The sequence below is a fragment of the Rosa rugosa genome, chromosome 4 (genome assembly GCF_958449725.1).
Source record: "Rosa rugosa chromosome 4, drRosRugo1.1, whole genome shotgun sequence".
Lineage (NCBI taxonomy): Eukaryota > Viridiplantae > Streptophyta > Magnoliopsida > Rosales > Rosaceae > Rosa > Rosa rugosa.
In genome coordinates, this window is record NC_084823.1 from 41,247,559 (window position 1) to 41,271,232 (window position 23,674).

The following is a 23,674-nucleotide window of genomic DNA, read 5'->3' on the forward strand; positions in this document are numbered from 1 at the left end:
TCACAAGTGAGGAGTTTAGTGTCTATGGATGATCTTCGGCTTATTGGCATGAAATCGCATGATTGCCATATAGTGCTCCATGACTTACTCCCCATTGCAATTCGCTCTGTATTAAATAAACCTGTTAGGTATGCCATCATCAGATTCTGTCTTTTCTTCAAGGGGATTTGCAGTAAAGTCATCCATGTTGAGAAGCTAAAAAAAATGCAAGCTGACCTTATTGAAACAGTTTGTGAGCTTGAAAAATTCTTCCCACCTTCCTTCTTCGATATTATGATTCATCTTTCGGTCCATCTTGTTAGAGAAGTTGAGCTCTGCGGGCCCGTTTTCTTTTGATAGATGTATCCATTTGAAAGGTACATGAAGACTTTGAAGGGTTATGTTAGAAACCGTACATTTCCAGAAGGTTGCATTGCTGAGGCATACATCGCTGAAGAAGCAGTGGAGTTTTTGGCAGAACGTGATCTAGAAGGAGCTACTGTTGGACTACCAACAAGCGGCACCTTTGAGGAATCATGCAGACCTTTATCAGGCGCCACAATGATTAATCCTGGTCAGAAGGAGTTCCAGCTAGCACATCTGTGTGTGTTGCAGAATACGGATGAAGCAAGGCCGTATTTTGAGTAAGTGAACTTCCATGTTTTTGTAAATCTATTTTGCTTATGTATAAATATTGTAATTTTGTTTACTGAACTTAAGACATTTTCCCTCTTTTTTTGTAGCGAACATTTGGAAATGTTGAAACGTGTTTTTCCAAACTTCCAAAAAAATGAGAAATGGCTAAAGGAGAAGCAGAATAAAACATTTGTGAAATGGATACAAGACAAGGTATATGATTGTTTATTTCAGCTCCTTGATTTGGTATATATATTTGTACCTATTTTCATAATTACAAATTTGGAAATGCAGGTTGCATCTGAACTTGTTCATGACGATAACAATGTATCAGAAAAGTTAAGGTGGATTGCTGATGGTCCTAATCCAGAAGTACCTTCATTCTGTGCATACACGATAAATGGGGTTAACTTCACCACCAAGGATCGCGATGATGTCCGCGCAGTGCAATGTAGTGGGGTTTCATTGTTTGCCAATGTCATGCTAGTCTCTAGTGCAAAGGATAAGAACCCTAAATATGATGACACAAATTTTTATGGAGTCATTAGAGATATATGGGAATTAGACTATCATAGCTTTAGGGTACCTATCTTTCATTGTGATTGGGTTGATATCGATAAGGGCATTAAGATAGATGACTTGGGATTTACGTTAGTAAACTTGAATAAGTTAGGTCATTTCAACGATCCTTTTGTGTTAAGGACAGATGTGAAGCAAGTCTGCTACATATCTGACCCTCTTAACGCCAATTGGTCAGTGGTTTTAAGATGTCCGGATAGGGATTACCATGGTCGTGATGATGAAGAGGTGGGAGTCATTGAACTTCAGCAGGAGCACTTTGATGCAACCATGCCACCTATCGATACTACTGAAGGCACTGGTGAACAAACCAACAATTATATGCGTGATGGGGACGAAGGAATATGGATGGAATGATGAGTGTGAAGTCATAGTTTAGGGTTGTTTATCATTATTTTGATCGTTGTACTTATTTCAATTCAGATTTAAACCTTTGTGATTCTTCATTTCATTTGCAATGTGAATCTATGTTATTACTTGATGTTTACCTTTGCTTAAAGTATATTATTGCATTATATGTTTAATCACTTGCAATTTTGCCTTAGATAACAATTCTGAATCTTTGTTTTATTTTGCTTTACCATGCTTCAATCTGCCTTATTTATGTTTAGCTAACCTATGTCTTTTTGGTTGTAGGTTATGGCTCCTTCAAAGACATTGGCTACCTCAAGAGCAAAAGAAAATATTCTTAAGGCATTGAGTGCTACAAGAGCGAGGTCTGCACCAGTAGCAGCAAAATCTGGTCTATCAAATGCTTCTGAAAATAATACTTCCCCAAAGAAAGCAATAACGTCACTGAAGGTGAACAAGACATTGACCAAGAAGAAGGGCAAATCCTCAAAGGCCACCAGCCCCTTACCAACCGGCTTAAAGTTGCTGAAGCGCGGCTGTGTAACAATGCATAGGATTGTGCGACGAAAAATTCTTGGAATTAAGCAGAAAGTCTTGTTTAACCAGAAGGGGGCGGCTTATGGTGCTGCAGCCAAGGAGATGCAGTCATATATCGGGGTACTAGCATGTACCAAGGCACCTATTTGGAGACCTAGTTGGAAGCAAGTGCCAAAAGATCGTAAAAATAAAATTTGGCAGTGTGTTGAGGTATTCAAATTCTCCTTTCTTTTGTTTATTAATGTAAATACAACTTCATGTTCATATATGGTTTTAATTTGAATAATATCATTTCTTTAGATGGCATTTGAGATACCCCCAGAGGCAAGGAGAATGGTCCTAGCTTCAGCTTCACAGAAGTGGAGAGAATTCAAGAGCAAGCTGAGTACACAGTACATCATCCCACATAAGGATGAACCTGAACTGTTAGAGTATCCCCCAGCTGACTACAACTTCATTGAGAAGGCTCATTGGGACATATTTGTTGCTGATCGCTTGTCTGAAGAGTTTCAGGTCGTGTATTTTAATATTTTCTGGCACTTGGTTAAATTATTACTACTCATGTTGGAACCAAAGACATTGATGAATGTTCTTATTTCTGCGGTTTATAGATATTGCACGAGGTGCAGAAGAAAAAGAGGGCTAAGAACAAGTACCCTCATCGCATGTCACGCAAGGGATATGCAAATCTGGAGGTTGAACTGGTGAGCAGAGATTGATGCTCTATTTGTCTTACATGCTAAATTGTTTTATGGTTATTTTGGTTACTTATATTGATGCGATATTCTAGTCTGAGTCTCTAGAAGATTCAGAGCTGGACCGTGCAACAATGTGGATAAAGGCACGATAGGATAAACATGGAAACTTCAAAGATGGTGAGTTAGAGCAGAAGGTTGCAGCAATAGTAAGTAAACTGGTATACTTGTTTTAGTTTATTGAAGCCATCTTTTACAACTATATTACTAAATATACAAAGGTTAAAACGTCACTGATTTATATTGAAAATTATTTTTTGATTTAGAACAAGTTGAGGAAGCAAGTGAGTGACGGTGAGGTGACAACATGCGACACCGATGATGTATTGACAAAGGCTCTAGGAAATGCTGAGCACCATGGCAGAGTACGTGGTGTGGGAGGTTATGTCAAGCCTGCTACGTATTTCAAACTGCCTAGGAACAAAAGGAAGACTGTTGAAGAGAGGATTAAGGAAGGCTGCAAGAAACTTATAGAAGAGGAGGCAGAGAAAATTGTGGCACGAGAAAGAGCACATTGGGCTGACACGATAATGAGATTGGAAGCAAAATTAGATGGGAGAGCCCTTCCCATTGAGTCGCCTCCGGCAGGCCATGTTACCAAGGACCTTGGTTCTGGACAAGGTAGCTGCTCCAATTTGCGGGAGAAGTGTCCTCTTCAAAAGGCTGAAGACCTTGTTGTCAGCGCAAAGAAGCGTTTGGAGTTAGAGGTTGAAGTTCAGGAGAAAGTACAAGAAGAAAATATTGTGAAGCTGCCGGTGGAAGAACCAGTGGCTATAGAGGTTGAAGAAAAGGCTATTCAGTTGGTGGAGTCACACAACAGGTATATAAGCACTATTAGAGTATGAAGATGTAAATTACTTATTTTTCATGCATATGATTTTTGCCGTAAATCTGATCTGTTGATTTCTTGATTTGTATTGGAAAATGTGTTTTTTCATAAAACAGGAACTCAAGGACTTAGAGTGCAAATTGGCTGTAGGTGACATCAACAATATTGTTGCCATTGCAACCATTGTTGAAGTCGACGCTGCGTGCGCCAACCAGACAATTCATGGTGCTCCTTTGGGAGAAGGGAATGTGCGAGTGTCGATTTTGCGTCCACTTGATCCCGAAGCTAAGCTTCCATTCCCAGTCGCTGATGAGATAGTTACTGTTAAGGATGCTGTTGGAACTTACATTGCTTGGCCAAGAGACCTCATAGTTCAACCCCCTCCCCATACAGAGAAGGTAAAGTAACTAGATTTGGAATTGAAGCATGCATGTTAAAGTATATGGTATTTAGTAATAATTGAAACTACTTTCATGTAGAAACAACGGCCTAAGTCTGTTAAGGGTCTGAAGAAGAGGAAAAGGCCAGTAGAGGAGGATGAAGAGGAGGATCTCGACTTGAAGAAACTGCCAAAAGATTACCCTGCACCGTTGAAATGCTTGTGGTTGTGGGCTAGAGACAATTTGGCAAATGGGAGGACAATGTCCTTTCAAATGGAAGATAAAGTTTTTGGCATCAACAGGAAGCATTATTTGTTTAAGGGAGACATTTATGCATTGTGTACCATGTCTGAACTATCTGGTGGAGTGATCTCCATGTATATTCTGTAAGTTGATAAAAAAAAAATAATTAGCCATTCATAACATATTATTAGTTTATAATTGTATTGTACTTTACTCGATTGCAAATATATATTAACGATGTGTGCTTCTACAGCTACTTGCATGAAGTCTTGAAGAAATCAAAGATGGCAGACATGGTTGGCTTTGTAGACCCTGCACAAATTGGAGCACTTGCGTGTGGAAGTGCAACAGAAAGATCGCATCAACTGGCAAATAGGTTCAAAAATGCAAAGAAAGGCCAGATTTTTATGTTGCCATATAATGCAGGGTGATTGAGTTATCTTTAACTTATCTACTTACTTGAATGGTCTTTTAAATGTAGTATGTCTATATATAATACAAAAACTGGATTTGACATAATTTTTTGGTTTAAATTTTTAAGTAAGCATTGGATGTTGACTGTTGTCAACCCAGAGGAAGAAACAATCTACTTCATGGATCCACTAAGGCGTCGACTAGTTGGTGGAGAATGGCAGACAGTTGTGGAGAAGTAAGTTTAGAGTGTCTCTGATTTTGATAAAATGATGGAATGATGATATATGTGGTTGTTCGTTTGTTTGCCATCGATTGATTAAAGCTTGTTGTTGTCTTCTGTTTTATTGTTGAAGTGGAATCAAAATTTACAATGCTCAGATGGATAGATGTGGCTGAAAATCTATAGTGTGGCATAACATGGGGGTATGTCTAGCTAGTATTCAATTGTAGATTCAGAATTTGTACTTGGTATATATACATATGATGGTTAGCACAAACTAAGTTGTTGTAACGTTATGTTTTTAGGGAATTCCGGTGCAGCAAGGTGACAAGGATTGTGGCATATTCATCATGCGGTACATGAAGGAAATAGTTGCGGATAAGAATCTAGAATTTGCATCAAAGGTGAAGCCTGAAATTTTAGCCTGGACTGCATTGTAACTCCATTTTCTTCTTGCTGCATGAATGGTTGTGATGTTGAGATTCTGCTATTCTATTTGTTTCAGTGGCAGCGGCGATCGGAATTGGTTTACACCCAAAAGGATCTTGATGATGTGAGGTCAGAGTGGGCAAAGTTTGTCTTGAAGTATCATGCATAGCTATATGGTTGGTAAATGGAGGGATAATGTTTTGGTATTTTGACTGCAGTACCCTAGGTAGATCATGTTTTTTGGCCTTTAGGCAAATATGGTTAATGTGCGCACATTGGACACATATATGGACAAGTTCATGATCATGGCCTTTATGTTTTTAGCCTTAAGGTATATATAGGCAGGGTGCTGTGTTACTGTTGGGATATGAATACAGCTGAAGGAATTTGTATGTTTTAGAATCAATGGAAAGCTAGCTTTTGGAATCCAATGTTGGATGTGTTTGTGGATGTTTTGATCAATTGGTTTTTCTTGTTAGATGCAATGTCCAGAATGCATGTCTTATGAGGCTATCTCAGACAATTCAATTCTAAGAAAGAAAAAAAAAAACTATTGTCTAATGACTGGACGTAATAAAATTGAAATGAAAAAACTGTTGTGTGTAAAACCTAACTACAATATCACTCAACCAAGTTCAGTTGTCCAACTTTAAGAAACACAACTACAAAGTTACATATTCTGTTGTCTGAAGTAAAGGAAGACAACAAAGAATAGAACAAAGTTGTAACCAAGTTATTGTTTGACTTCATTAACCACCACATCTTTTCATAAATAGCATTGTTGGAAACACACTTTAAGGAGTAAAAGGGCTAACAAGCTATTGTTCCACTACTAACCAGACAATAGTTATATTCGAAAATGATGAATTGTAATACATTAACAGACAACAACTTTACCAAAACTAGGTTGTGTCAATCTAATCCACTCAGCAGATAAAACCTACCCCTAGATGTTGAAGAGTCATAGAGACAATACATTTTCTAAAAGAAATGTTGTCTGACTTGTTCTCACAAGTTACCGATCTTCATCTTCTGCTGACTTAATTTACATCCCACAACAGCATTAGTAATCTACAATTGTCTTTTCTGGTATTCAGACAACAGGTATGTAGACATCTGCTCTTGTACTATCTTTCTTCACACGACAGTTCTGTGCTGTTGTCTGACCACCCCATCAGACGGCACAGGCTTTAACAACAGCGCCCAGACTGATCAGACGACAGTCCAAAACTGTCGTCTGATGCCATTATTGACGTAGTGCTCGTTAAGAAGATAAAACCAAGAGTTTTGAGTTGGGGCCAGTAAGTGGATCCAAAAGATAAATATTAGTTAAGGAATAAAGATGCTGTCGGTACTACAAGAAGAATATATATGTATATTTTGTACTACAATTGGGCCTATGGAAATCACTACTATAAGTCATAAGAGGCCTAAAGTGGTCGGCCAGCAAAATCAACCTTCACACAAAGCACCTCAACCTGAAGGCCTGCAGCAAGGGCCCTGTTTTCAATCAATAAGGCTCGTTCTTCAGCTTGGGCCAAGCGGCGAGTCAATTCTTCGGAGGCAGCCAAGGGAGCGTCCAGTTGGGATTCCTCTGCGCTGAGCTCGTTGTTCACATGGGCCAAACAAGCTTGGAGATGTCGGATCTGGGCTTCTAAGTCTAACTTCTGGAGCCTTATCTCCCCCATGCGAGTGGCTTGATCATTCAAGGTGCTGCGAAGAGTCTCCATCTCATTAGCGAGGTTAATCCGTACCACGCAGGCCGCACGAGCTCGAGCCTCCACGGCAGATTGGCGAGCACGGGCCATGTCAAGGTCTTTCAACAGCTTCTCTATAGTGTCGAGCTGAGTTGGATTGATCGCATGCTCTCGGGGAAGGAACACAATGGCTTCCCAGATCCTGGGGAGTTCTTCAGGCCCCAGCCGCCACTGTCCCAAAAGGTTTCAAAGCTCTGTCCTTGCTAGTTCAGCGGCGGTAGGAAAAGTTTCCTCAAGGATTCGAGCTAGCTTTTCAAGCCTAGTGGGAAGAGGAGGCGGAGGATTCACAGCACGATCATAAGTCACCAATGTTAGAGGGTTGATTAGTTCCTTAATTCTTTCATCTTCAGCATAATTTCCCTCAACGACCTCCTGAGCTTGGTCCGACATCTCAGCCGCGGGAGATTCTGGAAATTCATCAGTAGAGTATTGGAAACAAGCAGCTCCGAAAGCAGAACCTTCGGCCTCAACGCTCGCCTGGTCTATTTCCGAAATTAAGAGACCACCACTGCTCGCCTCATCCCCCAAACCTGGGATGTACGTCCCGCCGGCCAGAGCTTCGGCGTCAAGGACCACCTCCTTGATACAAACAGAATCCTGGTCAGGTTCAGAAATGTCAGAGAGCAGGTTTGGAGCTAAAGGGAAATGGAAAGCATTGGCCAACAGTGGCTTACCTCTCGAGCTGTCGAGTCCATATCTGGTACGTGGTCACCAAGAGGAAGAAGCCCCGCTTCATTCACCTCTTGGACCTCTAGTACCGCGAGAATCTCTGTCGTCATCAGTTCCTCATAAGCGGCAGAAGCCTCAGAATGGCTTTCCACGCTTTCATGCTCCGAGGAGTCGTCATCGGAGATCGTTATTAGAATGGTAGGACCTTGCAAATGCACTGTAGATGTGGGAGATGGAAGAGGTGCCACGGGGTTAGTTGATGCTTGAATTAGCGAGAGAGTTGGCTCTTCTGCAGCGGCTGAGGATCCAGCCTCGCTCAGGCGAGTAGGATCAGTGGTCCTCTGACGGACCTGTCAAAAGATACATAGTGAAGATCCTGCCCAGATTCTAAAATTTAAATAGGATAAGACGAGGCCGGAGTTTACCAATCACATTCCCAGAGGTTCGTCATCTTCAAAACTCCCTTCGACGAATTGAGCTCAATCGTGTTTGCAAGCGAAGACTGCAGTGGCCTGTACGAGAGAAGAATCACAACTCAAAAAGGAGGGAAGCATGCACCAAATATACAAGTTTGGGATCGTTCTTAACCAAATTACCTCAGCTGGATCTTCATCATGAGAAGTCTCTCCCTCAGGAGTCTCCTCTGCTATTACCTTTTGTTTCCCGGCTTGAATTGAGGTTGTCTTGCTCCGGGTAGTTTGCTGCAAAACACACTCAGGAATAAGAGCGGAAAAATCAAGACAAGGAAAAGGAATGGTGAAGAAAGACAAAAACTTACTGTTGCCCTAGGCTCGTGGATTTGTATCCCTGGACGCGATGAGCGAGAAGGTAGAATGGGTAGTGGGGGTTGTGCTGCAGGGTTGGAGAAGCGCTCAAGAATCTCTCGGTCCTCCAGACCAGGACTACTCATGCCACGAAAGATCAGGACAAAGAGTTCGTCATGTGGCAAGTCCCAACAGTTCACGAACACTTCTTTCCACCAATTAGCATAATCATCGTCGACATCGTTGAGGGGGTACAGCGCTCTGACCCAAGGGGGAATCACTATCAAAGTAAACTGATTCTGAAAGGGGGCAGATCCAGGCGGGGCTAATCTCCGCCAAGAGGTGTAGTAATTGGCAGAATTAACCAAAGGCCAGGGTACCAACTGGGCCAACCCAAATTGGCGAGCAAAGTGGTTAGGGGCATAGAGCTCATAACTTACGGGATCGGTGGCAAGACGAATATCCAAGCAGGAGATGGCGCGACGAAAGGCCAGAAGGGCTCTTTCGCTATGATTCCGTCCACTGGGCAGAAAGCCATCATCAAGGGGAGGAGGGAATCACCTAGAAAGGACTATTTTTGGGTCTGGCATCTCTCCCAGCAAGTACAAGTAAATAAAACACTCAGAGTAGGGTGGAGCTCGATACCTTACGTTGCGGCAAAGCCAATTCCCCAAAAGGGAATCGAGTGAGGTTCCTTTGGAATATCACCGCCGATGGAAGCCAGGGAAATAAATCTGCAACCAAAAGGCAAGGATCCAGAAAGGGCTACTAATGTCGGTATTGAAGGGGCGCATTATGGCTCTATAAAGAGAGCGATATAACGCACCCAATACGGGTTGCCCAAGGCCAACGCAAATACCATTGTAGAGAGCAGTGGCCACAGAATTCCAGGGCCCAGTAGGTTTGTTGGAAGAAGTGCAAAAGATAAATTTGCAAAGCCAGAATTCCAGGAATGCGATACCTCCTGTAAAGTCACGCTGGGTGCAGTAATAGTCGCGCCAGAATGGGTAGGATCTGCTGTGATGCCCCCGACCAGCCATATCCATTCTCAAAGGAAATTGAATGCCATCAAACTGACCATGCACCTAGGGGTCAAAATCAATGGGCAACCCCGTGATGGTAAGAACATCCATGCACCTATGCTCATCTGCCCAAACCGAAAATCGAATGTATTGCTGGAGGTGTTTCAGAAGCAAAGAGCGGTGGCTAGCGGTGCAGGGCTAGTATTATGGGGAAGACAGAAGCATAGATCGATGGTTTGGGTGATACCCACTGCATCCCATCGGGCCAAATCTCTCGCTCGGACCTCCTGATATCAAACATTTTCCTCGGGAGCGATGGTAGGCCAGAAGCCCACTTTCCTCCTTGGTCCCCAACTGCTAAAATCACCTGGCACCTGCTGAAGAGCCGCTATAGGACAGCGGATGGGAAGCCCATAATAGGCCATAGCATCATCTGGCGAACGATCGCGAGGTGTGGGACCCAGACTCGCTTGACTATCATCTCCACCAAAGCCCATCAGTTGATTTCTCTCCTCTCCGGTCTGACTTCTACATCGAACACTCATGATAGTCCGCCAGGTGAATGCGACTTTCTCAGTGATTTCATCTGCCTGATCGATAAAGAATGGTTTCTTGGATGCCATTTCTGGGTCGCAAGGAACACTTCTCCATTACACCTTGATTTATAGCTCATATATTTTTGCTTCTGTGATTAATTTATTAGTTGGGCCAGTGAGTGGCTCTAGTTGATAATTAATGAATCATTATTCCATCTTGAGAATCGCATCTAAGGCGACAGTAAGAGATGGCATTACACCTTTCCCTACCACCGCAGGGCCAGCATAGTGGCCTGATGTTAATAATAAAAAAAAAAAAAACATGATTAAAACCGATGCGGTTTTAGATGCTAAAGTTGTAGCAAATATGGTGGTTTCACTTGGTCACATGTCATGATGACGATAGCCATGATCCAATCATCCTATTCGGCATAACACTCGCGAAGGATTAAATGACAGCAAATAGTTTGCTATTCTGCATCTTATTCGCCAAGTACTGTAGGCCTTGATCAAACTTGATCTAGCCAGCGAAGCGGCTCCAACACTTACATTCGAGAAAATCAACAGAAAGCCAGCGAACAAGGCAGATACTTGTTGCTATACACATGGCGAAGCTACCACCAAGGAAGAAAAGGATCCTCATTCGCGATCAAAAGCAGTCTCCTTCGCATGGGGGGCACACTAAAGTTTTGATCTCCTACAACTTGCCTAAGTTTCGCCAATTCACTGCATACCAGACATCAGATACATGGGGGTAATAAAGTTGACAAAGAAAGCGTCAGTTCATGACAAAGGCAATTCAGATTGTGGTATTCAAGCTTTATGGCCTATTTAGAGGACTATATGGAATCAGTCAAGTAATATCAGTCAAGCCAATACAAGTGGCTTTGGAGCAACGACATTATAAGAGCAGTGATGATTCAAGACCTCTTCAGTCAAGACGAAAACCTTTTGACTTCGAGGTCTGGGGGCAATGTTTGGACCCAAAATGAGCATTTTGGCCTGACAAAGCGTGTCTTGGAGAAATTGAGCCAATGTCAGTGGCTCAAGCTATATATTGTCGACAAGTTCGAAATATATTATTTAGAGGCTAAATAAAGCCTACTATGGAAGATTATGCGAGTTTCAAGAAAAGAAAATGATGGAAGCATGGAAATGAAAAGTCAACTTTAGCACATTTTCCTACTTCGGCTAGGAGAAACCGAGCTAAACAAGGAAGGAGGGGCCGCAGACTAACCAAACGAAATCCAAATGAGCTAAAACTTTGTAGATTAATTCTAGACATCCCAAAGATCATTTCTTATGCAGAGTGCCAGAGCTCGTTTTGAATGGAAATCCTTAAAACAATCAGTCCAATTTTCTGCAGAAGCAAAACTGGAAAACTGGACCTGTAAGGAGTCCAGCAGCGTTTCCGGCCCAACGACATGGATTTAAGCTCTGAAATTTGGACAGCATGATCTACACTCATGATGGATCATTTGATATGAAGAAGTCGAAGGCCTATTCTGGATTCTTGGTAGAGATATAATTGAAGGAATAAAGGAGCAGAAAATGACTTAAACCTAACAAATTCCATTAAGTGTTTAAGTATTCAAACCTAACATTCCATTAGTGTTTAAGTGCTCAAACCTAACCTATCATGATTTGTTTAAGGCCAAATAGTATTGCTTGGTAGCCTATATATAGAGGCTACAACAAGTAACAATTCACCAATTCATTCATCAATACATCTCTAAGATGATCTAAGTCTCTCTAGAGCAACCCCTCTCTTTCTCTTACCGGTGAACCACTCCAAGTCCCAGTCTCCTCAGGAGCTGACTTTCAGTGCCACCAAACCTTCTGTCAAAGTGCTTTGGTCCTAGTCTCCTTGGGAGCCGACTGTAGTACCGCGACCATAACGATTACGGAACCAGCCAAGAAAGGGTAACGCCCTCGCAAACCAGCCAAGCTAAAGTCACGCTTTAGCAAGTTCTCTCTACTTCCCAGTGATTTCACTTTGCTTAACCTACAACATTGAGTATCGACTTGGTGACACAAGATAAAGTCCTCCAACACGAGGCACAGAAGACCCTCACAACGAGGTTGGTGCTCTCCTCGTCTATAGTCGCTGAAAAGAAGTCAGGTCAAGGGACACCCCCGACGACTGTACCCAAACGGTGCTGGCACGCCCGCACAGAAAAGAGACTGTTGACCAGCTGCAACAAAACTGGAGCCAAATAATAGGATCAGACTCTGTATATTGATCTCGTTAGGGAGCGTTTGCGGACATGGCAATGTTCACTCGACGCTGTGGGTGGGAGGTCAAAGGAGTTGGATCAGTCGCACAGATGGCGGGTATCAGCGGTGGTGTGACTGGTGGCTTTGGGCTGGAAAGGTACCGGTGGGCTCATTGGGCTTGGGTTTTGGCTTACCCTATTGTTTGGGCCTGCGTTGGTAGTGGCTGGGCCTCTTGGGCATTAATCTGGCCTGTGGGCCTCAATTTTTGGTTCACTGGTCTAGGGGCCCTTATGGGCCGGATTACCCTGTTACTATGTGGTTGGATGAATTGGGTCTCTATGGTCCATAGTATTGCTTAATTTATGTTTTGGGTCGCAAAAACCAGTGCCTTAGTTGGTTACTTTTAAGTCTTGCTTCGAGGTTTCTTGGTTTTTGTTAGAATAAAGGTGCGTGAATTTACCAAAAGGTGGGTGTACTCGGGATTTTGTGGGATTTTATTCTTCTAGAATAGGTTTTCATGAGATTCTAAGGGGCGATTATTTCTGACGACCCCATAGGGGTGTTTCGTTCTTGTACTGCTTGCTGAATTATAATGAAAATGCTGACATATTTCTCTCAAAGAAACTAGACATTCCACTTACAAAGTAAATACTAATGTCACTGGACCAAATGACTTTAGTTCTCAATGGTAATCATAATTTTTTGTTTTCTTTTTAAAAGGTGTTTGGAACCTAGTCTAGCTGATAAGCTCATCCCCATGCCAAGTTTACAGCAGGAGGAGGGGAGCAGGTATGTAATAACCTCAATTTCCGATTAATTTCTTGTATTATTTGTGGAATTAATGAACATATTATTGGATTGAATTGTGGTGTTAATGCCTTGTTCGATTTAAATTATTGAAAAATCGAAATTGTTCGTACGTTTTAGAAGCTCGAAACGTCGATTCAAAAGTTGACTTTTTATACATTTGGAATTTGGAAAAACTTCCTTCATGAAAGTTGTAGAGCGCGTCAATATGAACTTGTACGTATGCGAAACACAAAAATCGGAGTTTGTATGATTAAGTTATGAATTTTTGAAAAAGTTTCCAAATTAGTATAAAGGACGAAAAAAATCAGAAATTGCAAAAAAGCCCAGTTTCAAAAAATGGAAACTGAACTCTCTTGATGAGCCGCTTGTCCCATTCTCTTCGCCTTACTCCCATCTACAAGTCTGAGAAATTTCACGACGTGAGTCAGCTCGTGCACGGCGCAGCAACACCAAGAAGTGGTGGCGGCGCTGCCATTGTTGGCCATCTTGGAACTCACAATTCCGGCCACCATTTCTGGTGATTCTTGGGGGCTTTTGGAGCCCATAGGACTAAGAAGCTTTCTCCTAAGGTGACTTGCAACGATTCAACCTGTGGAGCTCGAATTTTGAAGATTGGGAATCTAGGGTTCATCGGATTTCAAATCTTTCGAGGTAAATTTTGGCCAAATGGCTTTGATTCAAACTTTATGCTAGTTATGAATGTTGTTCTACATGTGTAGAAGAATATTTTTTTTGTTTAGGAAGTTTGGCCCAATTTTGAAGTTGGCCGCCGGCGGCGCCGCCAACTGTGGAGGTGCATTCCGGTGGGTTCCGGCCGCCCCAGGGATCTGTCCCTGATTTTGATCTACTCGACGATACGAGCATTTCGATATACAATACGTAATTTTTGAAGATTGTATGAATTTGTTACGAATTTTACCGTTTTTGATCATCTAAGTTTCGATCCGTGAGGATCAGACTGTCCGATCGACTTGTAATTCTGATAGGATGATCGTAGGACTATTCCAATGACTTTGTGTGGTCACGGTTGAAGATCCGACCGTTGGATCTTCGTATAATTGTGAAATAACGATTCAAAAGGGTAATCCGTGAGAATCTAGTCGTCGGATCATCGTATAATTTTGATAGGATGATCCTAAGGGCGAACTGTGAGGATCTGACTGTTGGATCATCGTTTAGTATTGTTAAGGTAATTTCAGATGACGATATGTGAAGATCCGACCATAGGATCACCGTATAATTAAGATCCGATCGTCAGATCATCGCATAATTATCACTACTAAAAACAATTGCTTTTGCGACGCCTATTTTGCGACAGCAAATTGAGCTTTTGTGAGGGCAAGAACTTTTCGCGATGGAAATGTTAGCGTTGTAATAGGTGGCGTCACAAGATCCATTTGCGACGGTAAATTTCCGTTGCAAAAAGTATTTGCGACGGAAAACTACTGCCGTTGCAATGACTAAACTATTTGCGACGGGTACTTTGCCATCGCAAAAAAATATTTCATTTAAAAAAAAAAAGTGGGATGAATTGGTTGCGACGGATACTTTGCCGTCGCAAAAGAATATGTCATTTATAAAAAAATAAAAAAAATAAAAAAATGGTGTGAATTGCACACCAAAGCTAGTACCATCTATAGCAATTATTATGAACCGAAAAATATCAAATTACAATATGAAACCCATCATCTATAACCAAGCAGCAATCAAAAGTCAGCCAAAACAACAGCACTGCAGCACCTTCACTTCTAAAAGATGGCCAGACTATCAACCACAGCTGCTGCCACAATCAGGTAATCTACATAACAAGGTAGCTTAGTAATAGTTTTCCTTTTACTCAGGTTCATATATATAAGCCTTGTATATCTTATCATATACCTGCACATGCATGAGCTGCCATATCATCCAATTCCTCTCATTATATTGCCCAAATTTGTATGTCCCTGAAACTAACAATAGGAAACTTAGTATTACTGCTGCCAAAAAGAACGAAAAACATATGGCACCACACAATATATATGTTTGAACAAGTTCCGATCCTCTACTGAAATCTTACCATATAATATCAAAACAATTGATAGTTACAACTGATTTTTAAAGCAACTCATATATAGCAAGACTAGCGACCTCAATTCAAAATTAGGTATCCTTGCCAATGCTCACATAGATATGCTAACCTGAAAAGTTTTTAGCAAAAAGCTTCCACTTCAACACCACTCTTCCAAACAACTAAATACACAAACCCCAAACATTATCTATGAATTTCATGCAAATGAAAAACGAAGACGCTAGAACTTGAAACTAAATTAGCACATACAAATATCCAACTGAGACTTAGACAGAAATCCTATATGAAAATAGATAAGAAATTAAATAAAACGCCTAAAAGGAAAAGGCATACCTAGTATCATCACCAGCGAAAGTTGCTTGAGTGGTTATCATAATGTTTCGGTAGAAGAGAGAGACAAAGGAGGGAATATTTCTCAAACGTAAATAAAGATCTGTAAAAAAAAAAAAAATAGAAGAATATCAAAACACAATATTGAGAAATTAAAACCTAAATTGTTCAACCAACTCAAAATTTGGGGTTTAAAAAATTCAATCAAAATTTCTCACTCCAGCTGCATTTTCTGTATATAAAGTCTAGTACATGTATCATCTTCCCCCGATTTTATAAACTAGCAGCTACATATTGCATTTTGGACTAAATTAACACAAATGTTAAATGCCATAGACGATGTAACCATCTGATAAAGAAAAAAATATAAACAAATAAGGATGCCAATGAAATTCAATTTTAGAAATAGTGCGGATTAAATAGTGACCCAATTTTTTTTTTTTGATTCAAGGAAAGTTCTCTATTAAACTCAAACAAGTAATACAGGGAAAGCTAATACAATCTGAGAAACTGAGATCAGCCCCTAACATCATTTGTTGCCTCAACTAACTCACTAAGCCAAGGAGGACCACGCTCCCTGCAAAACATGGACTGGACACTCTTCAAAGCTGATCTAGCCAATTCATGAGCTACTTGATTGGCTTTTTTACGAACATGCTTCCAATTCACTAACTCAAACTCCTGCAGCAGCAGACGAACTCCCTCCAAAACTGCCCCAATCTCAGTCAAGTCTTTTCCAGTTTGTGAAAGTGAATTAATGATACATAATGCATCTCCTTCAACTTCCAAATTCCCGATTCCCAACAATCTGGAGTACCTCAGCCCTTCCTGCAAAGCCAAAGCTTCAACTGCACTTGGCTTCAAAGTCGCTGCTATAGGCACTGCTAAAGCACCCACCAACTCGTTTCTGATCACTGCACCCAGCCCAGATTTTCCCCCATTAGCCTCACAAGCTCCGTCGAAATTCAATTTACACCATTGCGGTGGGGGCCTCTCCCATTTCACCTCCAACTGAGTCTCCGACCCAACATTATGCTGCTGTGCCTGTTTCTTTTCCCAAACTTGCTTCAGTTCTCTCTGCCAATCACTACATTTTCGAAGCAGCTCACTTGGGTCCATGGATGTTTGCCTATGAATAAAGTTGTTTCGGTCTTTCCAATCCACCATATAAGGAGGCCAAACAGTTCCACCTGCTCAGCTTGTTCTGAATCCAAAATGTGTGCAAACAGGTCCATGAATGAAGGTTCCTTCCAAATCTTGTAAACTGGCCACATCCAAGATAATTTCCAGATTTTTCTAACCACCCTGCACTCCCAAAGGCAATGAATCACAGTCTCATCCGCCTCTCCACATCTTGCACACACCGATTGGGAACAAATCTTGCGTTTCACCAAACGCTCAACACAAGGCAAGAACGAGTGGCAAGCTCTCCATGAGAGTAACTTGACTTTAGAAGGAACTTGTAAGCTCCAGATCTTACTCCAGACGTAATTGGAGTTTGAAACACCCATTCTGCCACTACTCCCTGCTCCCAACTTCATCTGCTTCCATTCCATCCCCAACCAGTACCCAGATTTGACTGTGTAATGTCCAGTCTTAGTGTAATGCCAAATAACAACATCCCCAACAGCTCTACTACTTAGAGGTATAGATAATATCTTCTCTGCATCAATAGGTAAAAAATTTTCAGAAATGTAGTTAACATCCCACATACCTGGCTGCAGCATCAGCCTCTTAACCCTGGTGTCCCTTGGTAAAAAAGCAGGTGTTATGATTTGAAAACTCCAAGGTGATGGAAGCCATTTATCCGTCCATATCCCAACTTCCTCTCCTGAACCAATCCTCCATCTAGTGCCACTGCAAATCAAATCCCGTCCCCATAGCAGACTCTTCCAAATAAAAGATGGTTTTACCCCCATTCCCACTTCCGCCCAGCTCGAACCAGCAAAGTATTTGGCATAAAGAATCTTGCAAGCAAGCAACTCTGGGTTTAAAATCAACCTCCAAACAGTTTTAGCCAGAATGGCCTGGTTGAAGCATCCAATATCTCTAAAACCCAACCCCTCATCGTTTTTATGCTTACAAAGAAACTCCCACGTACTCCAATGAATTCCACGTTTACCTCCACTATTACCCCACCAATACTTAGCAACTTTTGATTGATACATCCGACACACTCCTTTGGGTAGCATAAAAACAGACATAGTGAAAGCCGGAATCGCCTGCGCTACTGCCTTAATAAGAACAGCCTTGCCCGCATTTGAAAGTAGCTTATTCTGCCACCCCTTCAAATGATGATCAAGTCGCTCATGCATCCTCTTAAACATTGCCTGCTTATTCCTTCCTGCTACCGTTGGTAACCCTAGGTAGCGTTCATGGAAAGGAACCACAGGAACACCCAACATCTGTTTAATTTCTTCTTTCTGGTCCTCCAAGACACCCGGCCCAAATGCCAAAGCTGATTTTTGAAAATTAATCCTTTGCCCTGCCGCACTCTCATAAAGCAACAGACATTGTTTAACATGAGTCACCTCCTCTAAATTAGCTCTTCCAAAGATTAAGCTATCATCTGCAAATAAAAGATGTGAGATAGACGGTGCCCCAGCAGCAGCTCTCACTCCATGTATGAACCTCTCAGCATCTGCCCTTTGTAGCAAACCAGATAAGCCTTCTGACACCAGTAGAAACAGGTAGGGTGATAATGGGTCACGCTGACGTAAACCTCTGGAAGGTTGAATTAATCCTACTGCTTCTCCATTCCATAAAACACTGAAAGTCACCGTAGATACACACCGCATAATAAGGGCTACCCAACTTTCATGGAAACCCAACCTTAACAGAATCCGCTGAAGGAAACTCCACTCCACACGATCATACGCTTTGCTGATGTCTAATTTGAGTACACAAGTAGGATCATCCTCCACTAAACCAGCCCGAATAGAGTGTACCACCTCAAACGCTGCCATAACATTATCATGAATGCATCGACCTGGAACAAATGCACTCTGGAAAGAAGAAATAACTTTCGGAAGAATGGTCTTCATCCGATTGACTATTGCTTTAGCAACCAGCTTATAGAGTACATTGCACAAACTAATAGGTCGATAATCCGTCAGTTGCTGTGGGTTCTCCACCTTAGGGATTAAAGCTATCAGAGTATGATTGACCTCTGTAATGGCAGCCCCCTTATTTAACACCTGTAAGCACCATTTAATTACTTCCTCCCCTATTATCTGCCAATATGTTTGAAAAAACCGGACTGAGAAACCGTCAGCCCCAGGAGCTTTGTCTGGAGCCATCTGAGCTAGAGCCTCCTCAATGTCTTCTTTAGCAAACGGCCTAGTCAATCGCTCATTCATCTCAGATGTGACTTTACATGGGATAGTTTCCAAAACCAACTCTGAGTGATTGCAACCCTCCGACAAAAACAGGTTTTGGAAAAAATTCACAAAAGCCCTCTGGACGCCTTCCACACTCTCTTGCCAAACCCCATCAACATCTGTAACCCCCAGAATTTTGTGTCTCCTTCCCCTAGTCTTCGCGTACCCATGAAAGAACTTTGTATTTTGATCCCCATCTTGTAGTCAGGTGACTCTAGACTTTTGTTTCCACATTACTTCCTCAAACTCCATATACTTCTTTAGATCATCCACCACTTTCTTCCTTTCTTCCTGAATCCCCCCTTCCAAACTATCAAAAGCCTGCTTTTGAAGCTGCAAATTTAGTTGCGCAATCTTCCTTGGGACATGCCCAATAACCTCCTTATTCCACCTTTGCAGCGCAGTAGAGACTCTACTGAGTTTATCACACAGCCCCATAATGGAATTGGCCTCCACCCAACTATCCAAAATAATTTGTTCACAGCCCTCCTCCTTACACCAGAAAGCCTCAAACTGAAATCTCCTTTTTGGTTTCAATTTTTTCAAACCCTTGTTCCCTAATGTAGAAAGCAACAGAGGTAGGTGGTCAGAAACCCCCACATCTATATGGAGCTCATGAAAGTTTGGGAATTTATCAGCAGCCAATTGGTTAACTAAACACCTATCCAACCTTTCCACCAAATCACCTCGCCTCCAAGTGAAAAAAGGTCCAGACCAATCAACTTCTTGAAGATCGCAATCATTAATTGCCTCAACGAAATTTCTCATATGTGCCTTTGTTTTATCACTTCCTCCCTGCTTTTCTGCAGCACTAGTTAATTCATTGAAATCTCCCACCACTATCCAAGGGTAAGCGGTTATAGCAGCAAGACGCCGTAACAAATCCCACGAGTACTTCCTTAAACTTGCTTCTGGATTGCCATAGAAACCAGTAATTCTAATTGGACCCCCATCATTTTGAATCAGCACATCAATGTGTCCCAAAGACGAACCCAGGACATTAACAGTTAAATTTTCCTTCCAACCAAACGCTAGCCCTCCCCCACTTCTTCCTACTTTCCCCACCGTACAACATCCACCAAAACCCAAATCAAACAAAATATCTGCCATCTCCATTTTCTGCTTTTTGGTTTCCATCAAGAAAACCCAGTCAGGGTCTTTTGCCCGAAGAAATTTCTTCAAGGCTCGGAACGTGTGCGGGTTCCCCAATCCCCGCACGTTCCAGCTTATACCGATCATTTCTCGTGATGGGCCCTAACACCGGAGCCCATCACGGTTTGATTCACGGCATTCAAAGTGTCCTCAGCAACAACATTCGAATCAGAGACACGTACCTTTCTTCCTCGATTCCTAGCACGGCCTCCAACTGGGAAGCCATTTCCACGTCGCTTTTGACTTCCTTTTGTATCCTCTTCCTTCTCTGGCACCACTGTCTTATCCTTTCTACCCTCTTCCGTTTTCTGAGCATTGTTTGCTCCCAACCCTGCACCTGACCTCGGAATACCAGCCTTACTTTTCCTCCCACGCCGTGACTCTTGTGCACCATGGTTGCAAATCACAGTTTTTGCTTCATCACCTAACAACCCCGAATTCAGAGGAGGCCATAACTCAGTTGCAGAAAGATTAGAATCTTCGATGGTGGTGGTAGAGGTAAAGACATCCACTGTCTTATCAATTTTTTGGCCTGGTTCTGCCTTATCCTTATTCCTTTTGGTTTTGTAAACTAACAGAGGAGAATTAGCACGTACTGGGCTAGAGCCCACGCCAAACCCCTCAAAAGGCCCACCCATTAATGGCCCATCACTCCTAGTTGTTGTCACGTGCTTTCCCCCGGCAAATGAACACTCATTTCCAGACTTCAAATTCCCCAAAAGATCGCCTAACTCCAAAATCGAGAATAATTGTCCCTGATTCTCCTTAATTCCATCCCGACAAGACTGCACCTGTAATCCCGACAATCCAGACGCATGCGTTTTGTTGCTCACATTCTCCGAAGCAGGAAGATTGGACTCCGTCAAACCCTCCTCCGGTAGCCGCCTCCGCTTAGCCAGCGGTGGCAAACTAAGATTTTCTCTGTCCCCTGACTCACCATCAACCTCCATAACTCCCCCTCCAACCACCTGCTCCATCTCAAATTCCTCCCTAGACCGCACAAACCCTGTTTCCCCAGCCTCCGGGGCTCGCATAGACCACTGTTTTGGTTGAGAGAACAAACCAAAACTCTTGCCTGACAATTGCCTTGTTGGGTCGATATTGAACACGTCCTTGGACACCGTCCTCCAACGTCCAAACCGTTCTTCCTTGATCACTCCTTCCTTATGCAGAACACACTCAGCACTTACATTATCAAGCCTTCCACAGAAAAAGCAAAAATAGGGCAGACGTTCATACTCTAGAGGGAATTTTTCCGGTTGCAAACCTGGTGCCAAAGACACTCTGACCCATCTCCGTAGAGGCTGGTTTACTTCCAGACCCACTCTTATACGCAGGAAACAGCCACTACAATCTGCATTAAATTTCCCAAGGATCGGGTAGTAAACACCTAATTGCCTCCCAATTGTTTCTGCAAGTTGAGGAGTAAGATATGCCGGCAACACCCCCTTAATCCGGATCCAAAAAGCTTGTGTTTCTAACTTCACGCTCTTTGGATCAACCTTGCCATCGGTGGCTGACATCAGCAGGAGTACGTGATCGAAAGTCCATGGACTTCCCCGTAGAACCCTGCCTCTATCCTCATCAAGAGTGAAAGAGATCAAAATTCGATCAGATCCCTCCCATTGAACAAAAGTGACGTCTCCCTTGATGGCCCAAATCCTCTTCATCGTACTCTTCAATGCTTCAAAACAGAAAACCTTGCTGGTCAGCAACCTCCCGACCAGCCAGAACCTCTTCACCTCCACAGTTTGAGGGTCCTCAATCTGAATCACGTTGAGCAAAAATCTTACTTTCGATTCTTTCTCCACGCCTTCTTCTTGCCTCTAGTGGCGCATCTCTTGTGCATGGAATCTAGAGAGATACTTAAGAAATCATACCAAATTTCAAGATTAGCCTCACAGAAAATCAAAATCTGAACAGAAACTGAAAGAATTTGAACAAAATCAGAGGTACCCATGACTGAAAGGAAGTGGAGAAATTGAAAAGTGGAATGAGAATGAGAGAAGAAGAGAGGAGGTACCCATTTTGGCAGAAGTAGAGTTCCCATAACATTTCTCCCTTGGACTAAATCACTCAATTAGAGACTGGACATTTCTCCCTTGTTTTCTTTTCGATTTGGTAGTTTCTGAATTTTGTGAAATCAATTTTGGATCATTATTGTTGAATGATTAAGACAAGCAAAAAATTTCCAGATTACTCTCTCACTTTTTCTATATCTTTTTCAGTTTCTCTCTCTCTCTCTCTCTGAGGAGGCAACACTTCTGGAGATGGTTGACGCCTTCGATGCGATAGGATCAACGAAGCTTCTCCTGGAGAATCTTGGCCTTCTCTATTTGGATCCACTTTCTTGGATGATGTGCTCCCTCATCTGCAGCATCATCACCCGGTCCTTGCATACAGTCGTCGAATCGAAGTCATCTGGCGGTGACTCGTTGAAGTCCACTACTCCCTTCTTCCTTCCCATTTTCTCAAGACTCACTCTCCTTTGTTTTCTTATGTTCTTGCTCTATCTCTCTCTCTCTCCTTTTTTTTTTTTTTTTTGAAAACTCATAAAAATTAAAGAAAACAGCAGGGGTGGTGGATGTGAGGAGGCGTTTAAGGGTGCAAATCACTCTGAAGATCCATTTTCAGAACCATTAATACAATTTCAGGGAGCTCTCATGTCTGATACTTGCATCAACATAATTAGGGGTTTTTTTTTTTGTTTTTTTGACAATGAAGGTCCACCTTCAATACCATGTATACAATCCTTTGTAAAAATTAGGTTATGCATATGTTTTTGACAGAAGAATGATGAATTGAGAAGTATGTGACAAATTGAAGAAGAAAGAGCCAAAAACTTGAGAATTAAAATAATCAGTAGAAGCCACAAAAGAATAAATATTAAGAGGAGTAGAACTGATCAAATGGGTAATCTTACATCATAAGGAAAAAGAGATGGAAAAGCCTTGAACAATTCAAGGTTAATTTGGGAGTTTTCCCTTCCATGTGGGCCCTACAAGAGCTCAGTTAGAATGCCAAGTTAGAGAGTTAACAGCTCCATTTGACGGAATGACCTATTGGACGAAAAATAATAGTGCATGGGTGTTTGATGAAATTAGAAGTTGAAGGACTGAAATGATTTTGAATCCAAACCATAGGGTAGTAACCACTATTCAGGGGTAGGAGAGACGCATAGCTCGAAAGTCAATACCCTAGGTTTCGTGTAAGTGGCAGAGGTGAACTCATCCTTTGCCTTGACCAAGCAGGTGGCGTCTCGGCGTCGTGGTTCAGTGAGAAGAGGTGCTTGGTGTGTCTGTCGTTTTTTTTTTTCCTTGGCTAGGGTTGTGGTTCTTGCGACGGTGTTAATCTCGGTAGTGGAGTTCATTTTGGGTACTGCAAGTCTGTTACTTAGGCAGCGATCATGATGCTCGAGGGCTGAGGCATATGCTTTGGAGGCAGGTTTGTAGATTGGCGTCGCTTGTCATGGTGTACTAAAGAGGATGTGTTGAGGTCATTAGTTTGACCTGGCACTGTGGTTTGACTATTCTTGCTTGAAGGATTCTGATCAAAGCTTTACTCTGGTTTGATCAAAAGGTTGTGGCGGTGGGGATAGCTACCAGGGATGGATGTCC

General features: G+C 42.2%; 1 long non-coding RNA gene across 2 annotated transcripts; it reads right to left on the bottom strand.

Moving 5' to 3' along the window:
- Positions 1-15,014: 15,014 nt before the first annotated feature.
- LOC133742364 (uncharacterized) lies at positions 15,015-22,070 on the bottom strand. 2 transcript variants are annotated; one of them, XR_009862529.1, is made up of 3 exons: positions 21,851-22,070; positions 15,529-15,628; positions 15,015-15,070 (listed from the first exon to the last, which is right to left on the bottom strand). It is a non-coding gene; the product is annotated as an uncharacterized LOC133742364 (long non-coding RNA). The 2 variants fall into 2 exon arrangements; XR_009862528.1 differs by having other exon boundaries at positions 15,015-15,076.
- Between the last annotated feature and the right edge of the window lie 1,604 nt (positions 22,071-23,674).